The sequence below is a fragment of the Pelophylax lessonae genome (genome assembly GCF_965119305.1).
Source record: "Pelophylax lessonae genome assembly, chromosome: 1".
In the NCBI taxonomy this organism is placed as follows: Eukaryota; Metazoa; Chordata; class Amphibia; order Anura; family Ranidae; genus Pelophylax; species Pelophylax lessonae.
Genome location: NC_138768.1, coordinates 562,425,551 through 562,443,937, shown reverse-complemented (window position 1 = coordinate 562,443,937; position 18,387 = coordinate 562,425,551). Strand labels below are relative to the sequence as shown.

The 18,387-nt window shown below is 47.9% G+C and overlaps 1 protein-coding gene across 1 annotated transcript in view; it reads right to left on the bottom strand.

Moving 5' to 3' along the window:
* Window positions 1-18,387, bottom strand: part of KLHL8 (kelch like family member 8) — a 191,314-nt gene that overhangs the window by 84,613 nt on the left and 88,314 nt on the right. The window lies entirely within an intron of this gene.

Here is an 18,387-nt window from a genome sequence, read left to right as displayed (position 1 = left end):
TCTCAGACAGCTGTCACCAGAACCAATGGTCCCATTTCTCCTTTAGTCTGTTCACACTATGGTGTTCCAGATCGCTGGCGAAATCACTGCAATTTGCGGTAATACGGAATTATAGTGATGCCGCCCCCGATCTGAAACACCATAGTGTGAACAGAGACTTATTGTTTTTCCTGCGACAATTCAACATGCACGATTTTCCCCAATTTTCAGTCCCATCTTCAATGGGTCACCTGGACAAACTGAGATGCAACTCTCCCCAGCAGTCACAGAAAACACAGTCTTACCTGTCCCAACTTTATAAAAAAATAAATAAGACTATTTTAGCAATTTTTTTTTCCTACTACCTGCATCTGTACCAAATATCAAGAGAAATCTCATGAAACCCAATCTTAGAAAATACATGGTTACTTTGTAGTGGTACTTTATGCCATCAGGATGATTGCACATATAGTGAGATGTCACCTTCCCAAAATAGTTCTCACCTAGTTATGATTTCCCTCATTTCCCCGTCCTCTGGATCAATGGTGGGTATAGGATGATGTATAGGGGATTGTATGGTTGTGTTTTTTGTTTTAATTGGTTGCGCTAGATTGACTCTTTTCAACCTGACTATGTAACCATGTAACTATAAAAATGGCAGCTTTGATACCACACACACACACACACACACACACACACACACACACACACACACACACACACACACACAAACACTGATAAGTCTGGAGCTTGCAGGCCTAACAATATGAATGAACCCTAAAAAGAGAAGTAGTGGCAAAGCTCTTTTGGCCCTACTTCTCTGGGGATCACAGGAGAGCACTTAGTTCTGCACTCCTGTGACCTGTATTCAACTGACAGTGGGCTAAAGCCTGCTGTTAGCCGACATCACTCAGCCGGTCTAGACTCTAAAGATCCTGACTTTAATGTTGCGATCCACCCAGATACGAGAACTTGCAGGTGGCTAAGCCGCTCAGTGCGCTATTGAGAGCCCTAGTCAGCTGCCACTGCCCCCTTCACAGCCCCGGCACTCCAGTGAGCGCTGGAGGCGCAGAGCAGAGAATCGGTAACTGATGGTTACTGGCTTTCTGCTCGCTGAACACAGAGACCTGAGCAATCAAGTCTTCAACTGCTCAGTTCTTGGTGTAGAGGACCAATGCGGCATCTACCTAAGCGAGTATATATATATATATTATATATATATATATATATATATATATATATATATATAATTTTTTTTATCTGGAAAAAAAAAAAAAATAGATTTTTGTACTTGCCATAAAATCCATTTCTCCAAATTAAATCGACCGACACAGTGCTCCATAAATCATAACTAGTGGGAAGTCCAAAAGAAAAATGGAGTGGTGGGGAAAATAACCCAAGGCTAAAAATAAGAGCACTTAACCAGGACACAGGAGCCCCATCTGAAAAATAAAGGTTTAGAAAAAAAAAAAAAAAAACCCCTGCGATATTGAAGCCTGACAGGGGAAGGCCTAAGAAGCACTCAGTGCTTGAGTAGACTGTGCCGTGACAGGGAAAGGTGGAACCTGACCTTTAATGGAATAGGCCTGAGCCACCGTCTGTCTAATCCATCTGGATATGGTAGCCAAAGAAGCGGCCAGTCCTTTTCTTGGTCTGTCTGTAACCACAAAAAGCAAGTCTGACCTCCGAAAAGACTCCGTAACTGCCAGATACACCCGATTCACCTAAATAGCATGAACCACATCCAAGGTATGCAAAGCAAATTCCTTGGGATGAGCCTTCTTGGGACACGAGGAAGACAACACAATGTCCTCATTCAAATGGAAGTCAGAGAACTTTGGGCAAGAATGATGGACAGGGACAAAGAACCACTTGATCCCTATGGACCACTAAATAGGGACTAACAGGATAATGCCGCCAATCCTGATACCCTGCAGACCGAGGTAATAGCCATCAAGAAAGTCCCCTTCTGGGATAATGTAGGCAAGGGAATCTCCCAAATATCCTCAAATGGAGGTTTCTGGAGAACCGAACGTATTTAAATTTAAATCCCATGGTGGTAAAAGCCTGTACAGGTGGAGCCACACGTCGAACCCTCTGAATGAAGGGATGAGCTAAAAAGAGTGCGTGGCTAGGGGGGGGGGGTCGCTGAAAGAAGAAAGCCAAGGCCGACACCTGGCCTTTGATGGAACTCAATACCAATTTCTGATCACGCCCTGTTGAAGAAAGGTTAAGATCCGAGCCACAGAAAATGATCGAGGATGAACGTCAATCGACTCCAAGAAATTACGCTTTCCACGTACGATGGTACATCTTGCTGGAAGACTTCCTCACCTTCGCCGTAGTAGGAATCACTGATCCAGACATACCTCTATCCCTCAGTACCTGGCTTTCATTAGCTAAGACTTTAAAGCCAGCAACTAAAGCAGGATGGTAGATCAGCCCTTGGGACAACTGGTCTTCTCTGAGAGGAAGCCCCCAAGGGACGTTTACAGCCACCAGGATGATTGGAAGATCCTCGCTCTTGATTCCCCACAGGAACTGCGGGAGAAGCCTTAGCCAAGGATGATACTGGCCTTACTGTGGTCCTTGGACACCTGCTGCGTCTGTCAGAGGACCCAGCGACCTCGTCACGAACTTCGGTATCCTCCTGTGGAGCAGAATCTTCTAAAGGAGCTGCATGTAGTACTGTGCAAACCAAACTGTCTTGAAGCTGGATACCACAAGACTCCGAACGTGTATGTAAATCAGGAGAGAACTGTCTGCATGACAGCAGCTGGTGAATCATGGCCTGTGATCCCTGAAGTTTGCGCTGAGGAAGGACCACCCTGGTCAGAAATAGAATCTGAACTAGGGAAATCAATTCCCTGGACAGGGATAGGGGGGAACCTTAGGTAGTTCAGACATAACCTGAACCTTTGCAGGAATTAAATCCGCACCAGGAGACTTCGGACCTAAAAAACCTGGAGGACAAGCTTTGTCCCCCTTTCTGGGTACCCCCAAAAGAAACCCTTTGCAGATCTCCTTGACACTCACTAAAGTCCACAGGGTCGAAAACCAGCAAAGATGTCCCCCCACCCCAATAATGGGGCAGACCTACACCCTGAAGGAGTCTTGTCTGCTGGTCCGGGAAAGCTAGCTATAGACTTACCAGAACAGGGTTGCTTGGAACCTCCTGGGGAAAATTTAAAAGGTCTCTGTACCTTATTCTCCCCCCCCCCCCATGATACCCTTAGTGATGTCATCCAGGGTAACCCCAAACAAGCGATCGCCTTGAAAGGGAAGATCAATGAGAGCTTACTTGGGAGGCTTGATCTGCGGACCAATTCTTAAGCCACAGCACGCGTCTAATCACCACCGCTGAAACAAAGTTTGGATAGCACAGGCGCTGTATCCAAAGCTGCATTACAAATAAACTGCAGTCCATGGACCAACTGGTCCATAAGCAGTGGGGACCTGCTCACCCCCCCCCCCCCCCCAGGCCCTGGCATAAAAGCTTGGCCCATTCAGGTCTAAGACACCAGAGCTGAGGCAAAGACTGGCCGCAATGCTGAACCAGCCATAGTAAACATGCTGCATGCCACAGTCTCTGCTTGGTCAGCCGGGTCCTTAACCACTTCAGCCCCGGAAGGTTTTACCCTCTTAATGACCAGGCCATTTTTTGCGATTCAGCACTGCATTGCTGTAACTGACAATTATGTCCTTTTTTCCCCCACAAATAGAGCTCTCTTTTGGTGGTATTTGATCACCTCTGCGGTTTTTATCGTTTTTGCGCTATAAACAAAAAGAGCGTCAATTTGAAAAAACACCAATATTTTCTACTTTCTGCTATAAAACATTCCCAATAAAAATTTTTTTAAAAAGTCGAATTTTTTTTTTTATCAGTTTAGGCCAATTTGTAATCTGCTACATATTTTTGGTTAAAAAAAAAATCCCAAAAAGCGTACAATAACTGGTTTGTGCATAAGTTATAGTGTTTACAAACTACGGGATAGATTTATAGACTTTATATTTTTGTTTTTATTGGAAATGCAGTGATCAGAGATTTTAATCAGGACTGGGACGTTCAAATCTGACACTAAGTGACACTTTTTGACCAGTGACATTAATACAGTAATCAGTACTAAATAATATGCACGGTTAGTGTATAAACGACACAGGCAGGGAAAGGGTTAACACTGGGGAGATCTAGGGGTTAAATGTGTTCCCTATTTGTGCTTACTAACTGTGGGGGGTGGATTTAACAGTGGCAGAGAGATCTGTGATTCAGCTTAGCTGAATCACACGATCTTTCCCTGCTTGACAGAAGAGCCGTCTTGCATTGTTTACATTCCAGACGGCTCTGTCAGTATTGCCGAAGATTGCGTGAGGCTGGCGGCAATCGAGGCCGCTCCTCCCGGGGTATGCCTTCTGGTATGTCTAATCAAACCGGGAGCTTGGCGCGGAAATCACGTAGATCTGCGCGATTATGCGTAGCCGAGCCGCCCAGTCGCAGTAAATCTGCGTGGGGCAGTCGGAAAGTGGTTAAAGGACAGGGATTCCTCTACTGGGATCATAGCTGCTTTATTAAACCTGGAAATAGGAGGGTCCACCACTGGTGGACTAGTTCACTTTTTCAAAAGTGACTCCTCAAAAGGGTAACAGAGTAAAATGTTTGGGGACGACAGCCATTTTGGTTGTTCCCATTCCTTACAAGAAAACCTGTCAAAATAAGGCACATAAGGAAACACCTTTGGAGAATGATGCGACTTATGCGTACCAAACGACACAGCCACGTCTGTGGCTACATCAGCCTTATCCTCCATCTTTAAAGTCTCACCCAATGCAGTAATAAGTGCATCTACCAGCGGCTTTTAATTCGCTGCTGCGACATGGAGGAATCATCCTCACTATCAGATGATGGATTAGGGGGTGTGATATTAAGTCCCCCTGAACAGGCAGCGTCCACGGCGCCATCAGGCTCAGAATCAGATGAAACAGCCTGAGCAGGGGAAGGTGGAGGGGGGGAGTCTGACTTCCTAAAAGCTGCCAGGTACACCCTAATTGCCTGGACCACATCAGAGGCATGCAAAGCAATTTCCTTTGGATGTTTTGGCCTGGGGCACAGGAAAGGCAACACGTCTTCATTCAAATGAAAATCAGATACAACCTTTGGAAGGAACAACGGACAGGGGCGAAGAACCACCAAGTAAGGTGAACTACAGGATAACACCAAATCCGACACTACGCGCGGAAGTGATTGCCACCAAAAAAGCCACCTTCTGAGACAGCGTAAGCAGGGGAATCTCCTGAAGACTATCAGCAGGAGGCTTCTGAAGGACTGAGTACCAAATTGAGGTCCCAAGGTGGCAACGGAGACCACACTGGAGCCAAGTGCCGAACGCCCTGAAGAAAGTACGCACGAGGGAGTGTGAGGCCAAGAAGACCGCTGTGAAAGACCGTTAAGGCTGACACTTGGCCCTTGATAGTACTCAAGGCCAGTTTCTGCTCAACCTCCCCGGGGGAAGGAAGGTCAATATCCGAGCCACCGAAAAAGAGGATGAACCCAAAGAGACTCGCCACACGATGTACGTCTTCCACGTATGATAGTAGATCTTCCTAGAAGTAGATTTCCTAGCTTTTAACAGCTTTGGAATCACTGACTCAAACAAACCTCGATCCTTCAGCACCTGGCGTTCAACAGCCTCGCCGTCAAAGCCAGCCTCTGGAAGTTTCCAAGGAAAGTCGGCGACCAGCTGCACCAGATCAGCGTACCAAGCCCGGCTAGGCCAGTTCGAAGCCAACAGAATGACTGGAATCCCTTCTGCCTCGATCCTGCGTGGAAGTCTTGGCAGAAGCTTGATACGGAAAGCATAAATTAGACGATACTGACCCCCACCACTGGGCCGCCAGCGCATCTGTGGTGTCCGCCAGAGGATACCGTGACCGTGCCGTAAACCTTTGCACCTGTTGAAATGAGACGCCAACAGATCCACCTCGAGAATACCCCACCGGAGACACAACTGATGAAACACCTCCCAATGAAGGGATCACTCCCCTTGGTCCAACGCCTGCTGACTGAGGTAGTCTGCATGGTGGAGAGGACTGGAACGAAATGTTCTGCCCACCTTAGAATTCCGGCTATCTCCAGAGCCGGCAGGACACTTGTGCCCCCCTGGTGATTGACATAAGCCATGGCATTATCCAATTGAATGTGCCCTGGACATACCTGAAGACGATCCGTTTAATGTTTCAGGACATTGATCGGGAGTCTGGAATCTTCCAGAGACCAGACCCCCTGAGCAGAATTTCTGCTGAGGACGCCTCCCCAAACTGACAGGATGGCATCCATGGTGGCCACTGTCCAATACAAGGGGAGGAAAGATTTTCCCAGCGGAAGTGCCGGAGAACGAAGCCACCATATCAGGGACCCTTTCGTTTCCCCGGCTCAGCTGGATCGGATTGGCCAGACACTGCGAGTCTTGTCCCATTTGGCCAGAATCTTCCTTTGCAGAGACCTCATATGGAACTGAGCAAACGGAACCGCCTCGAAGGTAGACACCATCAGGCCCAGCACCGGCATGCAAGCCTGGACAGATGACCATCTGCTGGACAGCAGGAGATGAATTGCAGCCTGCAGTTTCTAGAGTTTGTCCAGAGGAAGGAGCACTCTGGCTAAGGCCGAGTCCAGAGTCAAACCCAGATAGTCCAGCTTTGTGGACAGAAGCAGAGCAGACATCTGAAAATTCTGAATCCAGCTGAACTCCCTCAGAGTTTGTATGGTAATCTCCAGGTTTTCCACCAGAGCAGCAAGGAGACTCTGCTCGCAGGAGGTCGTAATTCAAGTAGCCCAGTACTGCGATCCCCCGCTGATGTAACAATGCTGGCACCGGGGCCAACACTTGTGAAGACCTGAGGAGCAGAGTCAAGACCAAAGGGTAATTCAACAAACTGATAATGCTCCTCTCCCATGGCAAAGCAGAGGAAGCGCTTATGAGCGGCACCATATTGAAATGTGAAGACAAGAAAATCCCCCTGCTGCAGGGATGACACCACCGTGCAAATGGACTCCATTCTGAACTTCTGTACCCACACAAAGCAGTTCAGCACCTTGAGGTCAAGAATTGGAAGCACCTTGCCTTCCTTCCTGGGAACTGTAAAACCCCTGAAAATGTTCCAATGTCAGGACTGGCACAATCACCCTTTAAAGTAACAGGTCTTGCACCACCGCAAAAAGACCCTGTAAGCAGTACAGAGAAAGGCGCAAGGAAAGGAAAGAACCATTCTGGAGGGTAAGAACAAAACTTGATCTTGTAGCCGGACGGAATCACTTTGTGGACCCACTTGTCTTGTGCCAGGGAAGTCCACGGGTCCGGAAAGCAACGAAGATGTCCCCCACCTAGATACGGGCGAGGGCGCATCTTCATGCTAAAGGAGCCTTTTTAAAAGTCTGGCCTGCAAACCAGCATTTGATCCAAAAAAAAAAAAGAAAAAAAAACAAACGCAGAAGGACCACTGCCGAAATAAAGCCTAGCAACTATAAGAGCCGCATCCAAAGAGGCATCACAGATAAACTGCAGCTCCTGGACCAATTGGTCCGCTAGCTCAGGGGGGAGCTGCTCCCCCTCCAGGTCACAGCATAAAATCTTAGCCCACTCAGTCAGTCTGCGTCACCAGGGCAATGATGAATATCGGCCTCAGTGCTGAACCAGCCAGGGTGTACATATTGCGGCCACAGCCTCCACCCTCTTGTCAGCCGGATCCTTAAAGGTCAGAGACTCCAACCGGAATCATGGTTGCCTTGTTCAATCTGGAAACCAGAGGATCCACCACCGGTGGAACAGTCCACTTTTTAAGAAGGAACTCCTCATATGGGTACAGCATAGCAAATCGCTTAGGGACCACAAGGGGACGTTTTGGTAGTTCCCACTCATAGCGACAATTTTGTCAAAATAGGAGGGGAAAGGAAACACCTTGGCACTCACAAGCCATTCAGAGCGGCAAAAGGGAACCGACGCCTTCGTCGCATCTTCAGCTGCGTCCTCCATCTTTAAGGTCTCATGCACAGATACAATCAGTGCGTCCACCACTGTCATTTTGTGCGCGGCTACAGGAATTATCCTCACTTTGAGAATTCAGGGCGCGTGGTCGCAAACCCAGCAGTGACCCACGTCTGCAGTGGCCAAATCGGATGGGCGCTTTTTGCTAGCCCGTTGCCCAAAAACCACCTCTACCCCAGCCATGAAGGACTCAGCGCATCAATGGATGGTTGGGATCCATGAGTCAGTCAATAGGGGGACCCCACAAAAAAAAAAAAGAAAAATTGTAAAAACATTGCAAAGGGACACCCCCACGAGAAAGAGAAAGGGAGAGAGAAAGAGAAAGAGAAAAAGAGAAAAAGAGAAAGAGAACCCCACCAGACTCACCACCCCGCAGAAACAGGCACCTGCAGCCACCAGGATATTCTTCACTCCACGTGTGGCGATCAGGAAATTAAATGATCCAGGAATCAGCATCAGGGGATGATGGGCTCCCACCACCAAAATCACTGCCCAGAGGGCTCCACTTTCATGGCCGCCGCTATTTTAAATGGCAAACCACTGTAAAATGCCCGCCGTGCATTAAGCACACAGGCTACAGCAAAATGGTTGCAGCAGAAGCAGCCAGCCCTTTGCAAGGTGCATCTCTGAGGATAAATCGTAAGTCTGACTTTCTAAAAGATTCTGTAGCTGCCAGGTACACCCTTATTGCCTGAACCACATCCAGGGAATGCAAAGCAACTTCTTTATGATGCTTCGGCCTGGGACACAAGGAAGGCAACACAATGGCTTCATTCAAATGAAAATAAGATGACCTTCGGAAGGAATGACTGACATGGACGAAAAACCACCTTATCCTTGTGAACCACCAGGTAAGGTAAACAACAAGACCGCACCACCAGCTCAGACACCCTGCGCGCAGAAGTGATAGCCACCAAAAAGGCCACCTTCAGGGATAACTTAAGCAGGGGGAACCTCCCAAATATCTACAAAGGGAGGCTTCTGGAGAACTGACAACGCCAAATTGAGGTCCCACGGCGGCAACGGAGACTGCACTGGAGGAACCAAGTGTCTTACTGCCTGGATAAAAAAGGTACGCACCAAGGAATGTGTGGCCAACGGACGTTGAAAGAAAACCACCAAGGCCGAGATCTGGCCCTTGATGGTACTCAAGGGCAGGCGCTGCTCAACCCCTCGAAGGAAAGCCAAGATCAGAGTCACCAAAAAGGAAGATGTACATTGCGTGGTGTGAATCCTTCAGGGTTCACCCTTGTTCCAAGTACGATGGTAAAAAGAAGATTTTCTAGCTTTTAACAGTGTAGGAATCACAGATTACGACAAACCTATCCTTCAGCACCTGGTTTTCAACAGCCAAGCCATCAAAGCCAGCGACTGTAAAGCAGGATAGCAAATCTTCCCTGAGAGGAAGTCTCCAAGAGGCATTGGCGACCAGCTGTATCAGATCGGCGTACCAAGACAGGGGAGGCAAATCTGGAGCCACTAAAATGACCGGAATCCCTTCTGCCTCAATCCTGCGCAGGAGTCTCGGCAGAAGTTTGAGAGGAGGAAAGGCATAAAATCAGATGATACTGACTCCAAGGAGCCACTAATGCGTCAGCCAGAGGATCCTGAGACCGTGCTACAAACCTCTGCACTTTCCTGTTGAGGCGAGAGGCCAAAAGATCCACTTCCGGAGTACCCCGCCGGAGACAACTGATAAAACACCTCCGGATGTAATGACCATTCTCCCTTTTCCAACGCCCGTCGACTGAGGTAATCCGCCTGCCAATTTTCCACCCCTGGAATGTGTACAGCAGAGAGGGCTGGAACTATTTGATCTGTCCACGGAACCAGAGCAGATTTCTGAAGATTCAGAATCCAACCGAATTCCCTCAGTTCGCAGAGTAATCTCCAAGTTGGCCAACAGAGCAGTCAAAGACTCGGCTCACAAAAGCAGATCATCCAGATACCCCAGTATCACTATCCCCTGCTGACACAGCAATGCTAGCACCGGGGCCAATACCCAAGGAGCGGAGGCGAGACCAAAGGGTAACACTCCTCACCCACGGCAAGGCGGAGGAAGCGCTGGTGGGTGGCACATAGGATGTGAAGGTAGGCGTGCCTGATGTCGATGGAGGACAGAAAATCCCCCAGATCTAGGGACACCACTATCGTGCAAATGGATTCCATTCCGAACTTCTGTACCCGCACAAAGCAGTTTAGCGCCTTGAGGTCCAGAATTGGACGCACCTTGCCTTCTTTCCTGGGAACTGTAAACAGGTTTGAGTAAAAACCTTGAAAACTTTCCGATGTCGGAACCGGAACAATCACTCCTTGAAGTAACAAGTCTTGCACTGCCCCATAGAGATCCCCTAAGCCAGTGGTCCTCAACTCCGGTCCTCGGGGCCCACTAACAGGCCAGGTTTGCAAGTTAATTAAATTACATCACAGGTGATCTCATTTGCTGCTCAGTGATTGCAGTATTCTAGTCTGCATCTCCCCAAGGTAATACTTAAAATCTGGCCCGTTAGTGGGCCCCGAGGACCAGAGTTGAGGACCACTGCTCTAAGCGATCTGGGGACAAGTGCAGGTTGGAAGGGAAGAACCTTTCCGGAGGATCTGATCGAAACTTGATCTTGTACCTGGAGCGAATTACTTTGTTGACCCACTTGACCGAGATCAGGGGAGGTCAACGGATCCGGAAACCAGCGAAGATGTTCCCCCACTCTAGATATGGGTTAGGGCGCCCCCTTCATGCGGGGGGAAGGCATGTCCGCAGGTCTGGCCGAACCCACTCGTGGCTTGCCAGACCCAAGACCTCTTAGAACCCCCCGACAGAGGCCCTAAAGGGCTTAGATCCCTTGTCTTGAGATCCTGAGGGACAAAAAGAAAGGCATCCCCGTCTGACAGGTCCCTTTATCCTTGGAAGCTTGAGAAAGAGAAGGGCACTCTTTCCCCCCGGGAGGCATTTAATGATGTCATCCAAGGAAGCTTTAAACAGGCGATCCCCCCCACAAATGGAAGATCGCATAAGGCCTTCTTTAGAAGCCTGGACCAGAATTTCAGCCAGATATGCCGCAGGACCACCGCTGAGACAAACCATCTAAAAATCAAGGGATCGGCATCCAAAGAGGCGTCACAGACAAACTGTAGCCCTTGGACCAACTGTAGCCCTTGGACCAACTGTAGCCCTTGGACCAACTGTAGCCCTTGGACCAACTGTAGCCCTTGGACCAACTGTAGCCCTTGGACCAACTGTAGCCCTTGGACCAACTGTAGCCCTTGGACCAACTGTAGCCCTTGGACCAACTGTAGCCCTTGGACCAACTGTAGCCCTTGGACCAACTGTAGCCCTTGGACCAACTGTAGCCCTTGGACCAACTGTAGCCCTTGGACCAACTGTAGCCCTTGGACCAACTGTAGCCCTTGGACCAACTGATCCACCAGCTCCACAAAAGGCAGGGGGGGGGGGGGATCTCTTCCCTCTTCAGGTCCCAGCATAGAGTTTTGCACAGTCGGTCTTAGCTTGCGTCACCAGGGCAATAGTAAATACCGGTCTAAGTGCTGAACCAGCCACAGTAAACATATGGCAGGTCAAGGCCTCCGACCTCCAATCAGTTGGGTCTGTGAAGACTGGGGATGACAGTGGCTTTATTTAACCTGGAAACCGGGGAGTCCACTACCGGAGGAACCGTCCATTTTTTTGAGGGAATGCTTATAGGGGTACTGCATTGCAAAACGCTTAGGGATTGCAAAAGGTGTGCTTCGGGCACTTCCACTGTTTTGTGACAATATAGTCAAAGGCGGCTGGAACACTGTTTTGAGACAATATAGTCAAAGGCAGCTGGAAAAGGGAACACCTTTGCCGCTTTTGAGGACCTGTGGGTGCCAAAAGGTGACCCGCGCCTCCGATGTTGCGTTAAAGATGGAGTATGAGTCTAAGGTTTCCCCCACCTGATAGAATCAGTGCATCCACTAGTGCCTTTTCATGTGCGGCTAGAGAAGCAGAGGAATCATCCTCACTGACTGAGCATGCAGGGTGTGCAGAAGGGTAACTCGCATCCGCGGCAGCCGAATCAGATTCTGGATCTGAGGAGACAAGAGGAAGCAGGTGAAGGTGGGGGATACTTCTTGCTAGCCCGTTTGCCCAGACCAAATCTACCTTGGACACCAAGAACACCAAGAACCCCAAGACCGCCGTCCTTGCAGTCCGTTGTTGGGACCCGGAGGGCTCGTCAGCCTCAGAGGGGGATCAAGGTGGTGAGATATGCTCCAGGGACTCCATGAATGGAGAGGGCAACCCACACAAAAGTGTAGAACACTTTTAAGGGACACCCCACTGTGCTTTCGGCACCAATCACCGCTCATCTGACTCCAAAAACATGGCCACCGCTATTTTTCAATGGAAACCATAGGAAAATGGCCGCCGAGGCTACACACATGGCCACCGATCTGTAGCTTAAAAGGCTAGGGGGGGGGGGGACCCCAGCAGCACAAAAAAAAATAAATATCCCCACAGGAAGTTGGGCCCCGGCCGGCACCCGCCACCCCCCCGTGGAATGATCGTTTGGGCTCCAGCAGGGCGCTCCCTGAGCCCCATGGCCAGTGCAACACCCCAGGCTGTCCTAAAAAGGCATGTCCAACCCAGGGGGGGGGGGGTGGTATGGGCAGATGAGGGTAAAGGCCTACATTGGATCACCAAGCAATATGGGGGGGGGGGATTCTGACTAGGAGGAAGGGACCAACATCCACCCCAAAACCCTCCAAGGTTAGAGGGGGGGGGGACAGCTATTTACCACACCAGGAACAGGGTGGGCACCACTCCAGAAAAGCCAACGCTCCACCGTAATGTGGGTGCTGTCGGCCAGGAGGAAACACTGCAACTAAGGCCGGAGCCAGTTTGTATGCGCCCTCGCGGGATATTTAACTCGCGGCCAACCTATCGCAGGGCTGCGGTCTGCACACACTCGCTGGTTAGACTGGGGAGGCCTTAAGGATCTAGATTATCCAGTTCGTTGCCCAGTCCAGCACTTGATTGTAGATCTTACAGGAACAAAAAACAAAAAGGAAAAAATTCTATTTAAAAAAAAGGAAAAAATAAAAAAAGGACCAGAAATCCCAGCAAGGAACTAGGTCCTGACTAGACAGAAAAAAAAAAAAAAAAAAAACACTGGATTTTTTGTACTTACCGTAAAATCCTTTTCTCTGAAGTATGACAGACGCAGCTCCAGCTCTTCTTTAGACCATTGGGTTATGCTCCTCCCATCAGGAATAAGACACTAGGCAGGAAAAAGCTTTACCACGCCTATGGGGGGCTCTCCCTTCAGGCATAACACCGCACACTCTGCTACAGCTTCTAGTTTCGTTGCAAGCAGTGCTTAGAAGACAAAAAACCCCATTCACTCAGAAGCAGAGGGGCTGGTGCTGCGTCTGTTGAACTTCAGAGAAAATAATTTTACGGCAAGTACAAAAATCCAGTTCTCTATCGTTCAACAGAAGCAGCTCCATATCTTCTTTAGACCATTGGGATGTCCTAAAGCAGTGTTTTCATGAGGTGTGGGAAGACCATGCAAAAAACGCAACTGCCCCAAAGGGTAAACTTAGCCAACCAGGTAATATGGAGCTCAACCAGAACAACTGGAGCGCTCACCTAGAAAAACAAACATACACCCTCAAACAGCAGAAAAGATTCTCTTTAAACAGCAGCCTGCAAAACCTTGCAGCCAAAGGAGGAATTCGAAGATGCCAACACATCAACTTTGTAGAATTTTGTGAACATATGCACAGACGACCAAGTTGTTGCCTTGCAAACTTGTATCACTGACGCCTTATGGCTCTAAACGCTCTAGAAGAATGCGCTTTCACTGAGAAAGGAGGAACCTGAAGTGAATAAGCCTGCACAACCGTCTGTCTGATCCATTTGGAAATGGTCGCAGCAGACGCAGCCAATCCTTTACGAGGTCCCTCGTTCAGGACAAAAAGAGCATCTGATTTTCTAAAAGACTCAGTGGCCCCCAGGTAAACCCTTATTGCCCGAACCACATCTAAAAAATGCAAGGCAATTTCCTTGGGTTGCTTGGGCTTGGGGCAGAGTGAAGGCAGCACAATGTCTTTATTCAAATGAAAATCAGAAACCACCATAGGAAGAAAAGACTGATTTGGTCGGAGTACCACTAGCTCTGTAGACCACCAAATAAGGCGAGTGGCAAGACAACGCCACCATATCAGATACTCTGCAGGTAGAAGTGATAGCCACCAAAAAGGCAACCTTCTGAGACAATTAAAGCAGGGGAATCTCCCGAATGTTCTCGAAAAGAGGACATGGCTCACTCCCTGAATAAAGGTACGAATCAAGGCATGCGTAGCTAACGGGCGTTAAAATTATATAGCCAAAGCGGACACTTGGCTTTTGATAGTGCCCAAAGCCAACCACTGTTTAACCCCTTTCTGCAGAAAGGCCAAAACCCTAGCAACTGAAAACAAGCGAGTGTGCACCTTCAGCAATTCAAACCATGAAATGTACGATTTCCTCGTACGATGATATATCTTCCTGAAGTCGACTTCCCTAGCCTTCGATAGCGCAGGAATCACAGAGTCCGAAAGACCTCTATCCCTCAACACCTGGCTTTCAACAGCCATGCCGTTAAAGCCAGCAACTGTAAAGCAGGATGGAAGATCGTACCTTGAGACAGCAGATCTTCCCTGAAAGGAAGTCTCCAAGGAGCATCGGCGACCAACCTTACTAGGTCTGCGTACCAAGACCGGTGAGGCCAGTCTGGATGAAAATAGAGAATGTTGACTTTTACCTCAGATAGAGGAAAGGTATGATTGAGAATTATCTCCCAGGTGCTGCTAGTACTAAACTGATAAACCAAAATCAGTGTGGTTAAAGTGAAAAAATGTAAAAGTGGTACTGCGCTCCTAGGATAAATCGAATAAATAAAATAGATAAAAAATAATCCGCATTGATGATTTCAAAGTGCATATAGTGCTTATGAACCAAAATGTCAATCAAGGGTTAAATGTGTGGCATATATTGATCCAACTTCTAAAACAAATACAATCCAAAATATACATAAGAAAAAAAATCTTATAATTACAATGCAAATAAATATATCATGTAAACATGCGCGCCAATAAATTTATATATATATATATATATATATATATATATATATATATATATATATATATATATATATATATATATATGACATTCGTATTCTCTGTGAATCTTGAACAAGATTCTTGTAATATAGTGAAAAATTCTCCATCAGGAAATAAAGTGCCTTTAGTGCTCTTCAACTGGTGCCACCTATGTGTGTGCCAACTGCTCACCTCCATTGATAAAACAATAGTGCTTGTGGATGTTAAAAGGCGAGCTTTCATGGTATAGTATGGAAGGGTTTTTTTTTTTTGTTCAAGATTCACAGAGATTATGAATGTCACTTTATATTATATATTTGTGATTTTTTATTGGCACGCACGTTTACATGATTTATTTGCATTGTATTTTTAAGAAGATTTTTTTCTTATGTACATTTTAGATTGTATTTATTTAGGATTTAGAAGTTGGATCAATATATGCTACACATTTAACCCTCGATTGACATTTTGGTGCACAAGCACTATATGAGATCATCAATACGGATTATTTTTATTAATTTATTTAATCATTGATTTATCCTAGGAGCGCAGTACCACTTTTACATTTTTTCCACTGAGGCCAGTCTGGAGCCACCAGAATGACTGGGATCCCTTCCACCTCTACCCTGCATAGAAGCCTTGGCAGGAGTTTCAGCGGAGAAAAGGCATAAATCAGCCGATACCAACCCCAAGGAGTCACCAGTGTGTCTGTGGCGTTGGCCAGAGGATCTCGAGACCTGGCTATGAACCTCTGCACCTTGTTTAGAGACGAGAAGCAAACAGATCGACCTTGGGTGTCCCCCACCGGACACACCTCCGGGTGTAGGGACCACTCCCCTTGATCCAACACCTGACGACTCAGGTAATCCGCTTGCCAGTTTTCCACACCTGGGATGTGCACAGCAGGGAGGGCTGGAACAAACTGTTCCGCCCAGGCGAAAATCTCAGCCACCTCCCTGGCCAGCCCATGGCCTGCATGCAAGTTCCCAGAGAACAGATTGTATGCCAACAACAACCTGATCGCCCCCTGCAAGTTCTGCAGCTTGTCCGGGGGAGAAAAAAAGACCCTCGCCAAAGCTGAATCCAGAGTCAGGCCCAGATAATCCAGTCTCAAGAAAGGTATCAGGGCGGATTTCTTGAAATTTATTTTCCCCCCGAACTCCTGCAGGGAGCTGACAGTGATCGTCAGGTCGCTCATCAGGGCTGAATAAGAGTCTGCTCTCAATAGGAGAACGTCAAGATACCCCAGTACCACAATCTCCCGTTGGCGCAACAATGCCAACACCGGGGCCAGAACTTCAGTAAACACCCTGGGAGCGGAGGCGATACCAAAGGGCAACGCCACAATTTATAATGCTCTTCTGCTACAGCAAAGCGAAGATACCATTGTCCAGCGTAGATAGGGATGTGTAGATATGCGTCCTTGATATCTATGGAGGCTAAAAAGTATTCCTGGCGTAGTGACGCCACGACCGTTGGAATGGATTCCAAGCGAAACCTCCGTACCCGCACGACTACAAGAAAATGGCCGCCCCATGCATTCCTAGGGGGAACTAAAAAAAATGGCTGCCTTTCAAATGGGAGAATAGAAAGCACGAATCTACAGCAAAATGGCTTCCCCCACAGCGCGCCATGCAGTCTCCCGGACCACCAGAGGGGTCCCAAGGAAGAGACCCCACGAGGACAAAGCTACCCCCACAGAAAAACGCTGCCGTAATATCCCAGAGGCCAGGGGAAGCGAGGGAGCCCTGAGGGTCCAACTATTCCAGGGAGAGGGTCCACCCCGAGACCGCCAGAGGATTGGGGGGGGGGGGGGCAATATTACTCACCATACCGCGGTACAAGGTGGGCGCCACTCCGAACAGTCCACCTACCACCTGGCGGGGGTGGGGGGTGCTGCCAGTCAGGGGGGGCTGCGACTCAGGGCGTTCCAGGTGGATCGCATCCCAGCGAGACTTGTCCACTTGCAGGCTCGTCCCCATCCATCAGAGCTCTGTTGTGGCGAGGCCTAGTTATGAACGATAACCTGCTCACACTCGCTGGCCAGGCTGGGAGACCTTGAGGATCTAGAGTATCCAGTCCGAAACCACAGCCAGCTGTTGCTTGTAGTTCTCCAGGAACTCCAACTAGTAGGAAAAAAAAAAAAAAAAAAAAAAACACACAATAACACATTTTCCCTATTAATAGCCAAGACCGAAGCCCCAGCAGGGAACTAGGTCCTATTCCCAAACTAGGCAGAAACAAACTGGAGGCTTTAGCAGAGTTTGTGAGGTTATGCCTGCAGGGACAGCCCCCATAGGCGTGGTAAAGTTTTTTTCTGCCTAGTGTCCCATTCCTGATGGCAGGAGCATGACCCAATGGTCTAAAGATATGGAGCTGCGTCTGTCGAATGATGGAGAAAAACGGAATACCTATAGCAGAGAGTGGGAGTATATCCTCTGGGACTGCCCTATAGGCGTAGTCAAGTTTTTGTCTGCCTTGTGTCCTACTCCTGTAGGGAGCAGTATAACCCATATAGCCATGAAGATGAGGAGCTGTGTCCATCAATGAACGAAAGATAAATGTTTTTTTAGAATTGTCGCTCTCTTGCTTATAGTGCAAAAAATAAAAAAAAAGCGCAGAGGTGATCAAATACCACCAAAAGAAAGCTCTATTTGTGGGGGAAAAAAGGACCATTTTATTTGGGTACAGCGTTGCACGACCGCGCAATTGTCAGTTAAAAGTAACGCAGTGCCGTATCGCATAAAATGGCCTGGTCATTAAGGGGGTAAAACTTTCTGGTCCTCAAGTGGTTAAGCATAGTACACACAATGAGAGAAATCAGACAAAATGATTGTTTTTTTGCATGCTAGTCTACATATCAAAAAAAACAATAAGTTACTAATGTACGAAAAATCTTGTACAATAGAATAAAAATTTGGAAGCGATTTAATGTATTTCTATTGTATTTTCGGACAAAAACCGTACTTTAAAATCATACGATCTGGTATTGTACAAGAAATGTTAGGGACTTCGGAAAATTTCTGACAAAAGCTGTGTACTTACGGATTATTGTACGATTGCGTCGATAGCAGTATCTTTTGTACGATATTCTGATCGTGTGTACGGGGCTTTAACCCTGAGCGCTGGCAGATCTCTATCAATGACAAACTAGATGTGACCACTGTCTGTATCAGCCAAGGGTTGCAGAGTTAAAAGCTTGCCTTTTGCTTTGAATGTTAAAAAGGAAACCCAGGCTGAACTA